The following is a 5,000-nucleotide window of genomic DNA, read 5'->3' as shown; positions in this document are numbered from 1 at the left end:
GTAAGGCACGGACCTAGTGGGACCTAAGGGTCAGGTTCGGGTCTTACAAGTTGGTATCAGAGCGGAGTTGATTCTAGGATTTGTTTGGGTTTGGGTTAGTCACCACACATCCGGCTGGTTCTCATGGTAAGGTCTGGTCGTTTTGCTTAGCCTTAGGGATTGTTGTGATTTATTTGTTATATCATGTGAGCTGACATGATTGTTTACATGTGTTGAATCCCAAGGGTGGAAAAAGCAAGTCCAGATCTCGGAAGGGTAAGGATGGAGCTGGGGCATCCGGTCCAGTGGGTGCAGATGATGTGAATCTGGCCGCAACATTGCCAATCCAAGCGGATGGGGTTAATGTTGGGACTGGATTGCCTTCGGTTCAGCTCAACCCTACTGAGGTTCGTGTGGATGGAGCTGAGTTCCAGCTGGAACATGAGCCAGAACGAGCTGATGGAGCTAATGGAGCTGATGGGAATGGACGGCAGCAACAGGATGGGCTGGAAGGTGAAGGCGAATCTTCACAGACTGGCCGTCTTGGTGACCGTAATGGGGCTGCGGACGGCAGGGCAGCTGGTCCGGTGAACCAGGCTGCGGAACCATCCATGCATGAGGTTCTGGAGGTCATGAGAGCTATGAGTACTCAAATGTTGGCTTTGACTCAGGCGTTTACACCTTTGGGTCAGGACATACCGACTCATACTGCTATTCCTATAAGGAACCAGCAGGCTGGCCGAGCAGCAGCAGCTCCGGTAGCTGGTGGAGCAGCTCCGGTTCATGGGGAACAGGAAGCTGAGGTGATTGAGATTGACCCCCCAGCTAGGGCGACCAGGAAGGTGGATTACTTGAAGGTGCTGGAGCACATCACTCGTATGGGCACTAAACACTTTGCTGGAAGTGTTGACCCTCTTGAGGCGGATGAGTGGAGGAGCAGGTTGGCTCGTAACTTCAGCTCAAGCCGCTGCCCAGAGGACTACCAGAAGGACATTGCGGTTCACTTCTTGGAGGGAGATGCCCACAACTGGTGGTTGGCTCTTGACAAGCGCACCAATGGTACCATAGAGCGCTTTGAGGACTTTGAGGTTGAGTTCAACCACAAGTACTTCCCAGCTGAGGCATGGGACCGTTTGGAAGCTAAGTTCCTGGACTTGGTTCAGGGACGCAGGACGGTACGTGAGTACGAAGAAGAGTTCAACCGACTCAGGCGCTATGTGGGTAAGGAGTTGGAGGACGAGGCAGTTCAGGTTCGCCGGTTCATCAGAGGCCTTAGGGCTGAACTCCGGACCTATTGCTCAGTCCGTACCTTCTCCACTGTGTCTGAGCTGGTTGAGAGGATGGCCTTGCTTGAGGTCAACCTTGCGGATGAGCATAAGCAGAAGGTCAAAAGTGTGGTGGTGGCTTCAAGCCAGAGTGGTGACCGGAAGAGGAAAAGGGACCAGGCTGAAGAGGGTAAAACCTCAAGTGGTAGGCCTGTGTGTCCCAAGTGTGGCCGACACCATGGAGGTGAATGTTGGAGAGCAATGGGAGCTTGTCTTCGATGTGGTAAGATGGATCACTCAGCTCGGGACTGTCCTAGACAGGAGCAAGGAGCTGGTGGTGATACCAGGACTTGCCACTACTGTGGAAAGAAGGGACATCTCCGTAAGGATTGTCCCAAGTTAGCAGCCGGGTCGAGCAAGGGCCGTGGTGAGGGCAACAAGCCAGACCAGAACCGCGGTCAGACCTCTGCACCCCGCGTCTATGAGCTGTCCAAGGATGAGGACAAGGCTGGACCATTCCTCGCGATCACTGGTAATGTGTCTGATCTTATTCTTTCCAATTCAGTAGAATTGCATGGTATGGAACCTAGGACGGTTAGATACTTAGTTTGGGTCATGTGTAGGGACCCTAAGTATTGGTGGTGTGGAAACACATGTACTTTTCGATACTGGAGCTACACATAGTTTTGTGAGTCCAGGGATGCTCGGAAAGGGGTTGTTCCAGTTGGGAACGGGGGATTGTCCTGGGGTAGTGAATGCGGCCGGTGGGCAAGTGATGCATTCGCTAGGGGTGATTCAGGACGTCCCAGTAATGATCCAGGACAGGGTCATGCCTGTGGATCTTGTGGTAGTCCACCTAAAGAATCACGAGGTGATCTTGGGTATGGACTGGCTTGGAAAGTATCGGGCCACTCTTGACTGTCACCGGGGGCGTGTGCTTTTTGAGAGTGGGTGTGGGGCTCCGATCAGGTTCCAAGGTATACGTCCGATCTCTGGATGCTTGGTGGTGTCAGCTATCCATGTTGAGAGGATGCTGAGGAAGGGTTGTGAGGCTTATCTGGCCACAATCGCCACTAAGGAGGTCGTAGGGGGTGGTGACCCGGAGGGAATACCGCTGGTTGGTGAGTTCCAGGATGTGTTTAGGGCGCTACAGGGCATTCCCCCTGATAGGTTGGATCCATTCATAATAGAACTCGAACCAGGGACGGCCCCATTATCCAAAAGTCCCTACAGAATGGCTCCTGCCGAGATGGCCGAGCTTAAGAAGCAACTTGAAGAGTTGCTGGATAAGGGTTTCATACGGCCTAGTGTGTCACCCTGGGGAGCACCAGTCCTCTTTGTGAAGAAGAAGGATGGTAGCTTCAGATTGTGTATTGACTATCGAGGGTTAAACCGGGTGACTGTGAAGAACAAGTACCCATTGCCTCGGATAGATGAGTTGTTGGATCAGCTCAAGGGTGCAAAATGGTTTTCTAAAATCGATTTGGCTTCAGGGTATCATCAGATTCCCATTGAACCAAATGATGTAAGGAAGACAGCCTTCCGAACCAGGTATGGCCACTATGAGTTTGTGGTCATGCCATTTGGATTAACCAATGCACCAGCAGCTTTCATGAAGATGATGAACAGCATATTCAGGGATTTCCTGGATGAGTTTGTAATCATCTTCATTGATGATATCTTGGTCTACTCCAAGACCAAAGAGGATCATGAGAGACATCTAAGAGCAGTGTTGGGACGATTGAGGGAACAACAGCTCTATGCCAAATTGAGCAAGTGCAGTTTTTGGCAAAGAAGTGTTGGGTTCCTGGGTCACATTGTATCCGACCAAGGTGTCTCCGTGGACCCGGAAAAGATTAAGGCCATACAAGAATGGCCTAGACCTAAGAGTGCAACTGAAGTCAGGAGCTTTCTAGGTCTGGCCGGTTATTACAGGAAGTTTGTCAAGGGGTTTGCCAGCTTGGCTCAACCTATGACACAACTGACTGGGAAAGACGTGAGGTTTGTATGGTCTGAGAAATGTGAGGAATGTTTCTCTGCACTTAAGCACATGTTGACAAGTGCACCGGTATTGGTGTTGCCAGAGGCAGACCAACCATATGTGGTTTACACAGACGCCTCCATAACCGGATTAGGATGTGTATTAACCCAACATGGGAAGGTCATCGCTTATGCCTCTAGGCAGTTGAGGAAGCATGAGGGGAACTATCCAACCCACGACCTTGAGATGGCCGCAGTGGTGTTCGCCCTCAAGATATGGCGATCATACTTGTATGGTGCCAAGGTTCAGATTTTGACCGACCACAAGAGTCTCAAGTATATATTCACTCAACCTGAGTTGAATTTGAGGCAAAGGAGATGGATGGAGTTCGTGGCCGATTATGATCTGGATATTGCTTACCATCCAGGTAAAGCAAACCTAGTGGCCGATGCCTTAAGCCGTAGGAGAGCTGAGGTATCAGCCGAGAGGGAAGCAGAGGTGCTGGAAGGGATGGTTAGGACATTGCATTTAACACACTGGCCAGCGAGGACGAGCCGTTGGGTTTAGAAGCAGTGAACCAGGCTGATCTCCTTACCAGGATCAGGCAAGCACAAAGCTTGGATGAGAACCTCCAGAAGGTTGCTCTGAATGATAAAACCGAGTACCAGGTTGCGAGTGATGGTACGATTTTGGTCCATGGGAGGATCAGTGTTCCGAATGTAAGGGAACTAAAGGAAGAGATTATGAGTCAGTCTCATAAGTCTAAGTTCTCTGTGCACCCGGGACTGAACAAGATGTACAAGGATATCAAGAGGTACTATCATTGGATCCGTATGAAGACGGATGTGGCCGAGTGGGTGGCTAAGTGTCCTACTTGCCAACTCGTCAAGGCTGAGCACCAAGTACCCAGTGGATTACTCCAGAATCTACCTATTCCAGAATGGAAGTGGGATCACATCACCATGGACTTTGTGTCAGGTTTTCCCATGACCAGGAATAGAAAGGATTCGGTTTGGGTAGTGGTGGATCGTCTGACCAAGTCAGCTCTGTTCATACCAATCAAGAAGACTGATGGTGTGGAGCCCTTGGTACAGATTTACATGGATCAGGTGGTACGCCTGCATGGTGTACCAGCCAGTATTGTGTCGGATAGGGACCCTCGGTTCACTTCTTATTTCTGGAAGGCTTTCCAAAAGGCCTTGGGAACAAGAGTGCACATGAGCACAGCCTATCACCCCCAAACGGATGGTCAGTCTGAAAGAACCATCCAGACGTTGGAAGACATGTTAAGGGCTTGTGTCTTGGACTGGGGAAATTCCTGGGAAAGACACTTGCCATTGGTAGAGTTTGCTTACAACAACAGCTTCCATACCAGTATTGGGATGTCGCCCTACGAAGCTTTGTACGGACGGCCCTGCAGGACACCATTATGCTGGACCCAAGTGGGGGAGCGCAGCATGATAGGACCTGAGATAGTGGAGGAGACCACGGAGAAGATTAAGTTCATCCGTGACAAGATGAAGGAGGCACAGGACCGTCACAAGTCTTATGCGGATAAGAGAAGGAAACATGTTGAGTTTGAGGTGGACGACATGGTCTACCTCAAGATGATTACTTTCAGAGGTCGGAAAAGGGTTTCTGGCCGAGGGAAGTTGGATCCAAGGTACTTGGGTCCATTCCGGATCATTGAGAGAGTTGGTTCGGTGGCTTACAAGCTTAACCTACCAACTGAGATGGAAGCATTTCATAATGTATTCCATGTGTCTCAATTGAGA

This window comes from Brassica napus, unplaced genomic scaffold (genome assembly GCF_020379485.1).
Source record: "Brassica napus cultivar Da-Ae unplaced genomic scaffold, Da-Ae ScsIHWf_2103;HRSCAF=2755, whole genome shotgun sequence".
NCBI classification, from domain to species: domain Eukaryota; kingdom Viridiplantae; phylum Streptophyta; class Magnoliopsida; order Brassicales; family Brassicaceae; genus Brassica; species Brassica napus.
This window is presented reverse-complemented; position numbering follows the sequence as displayed.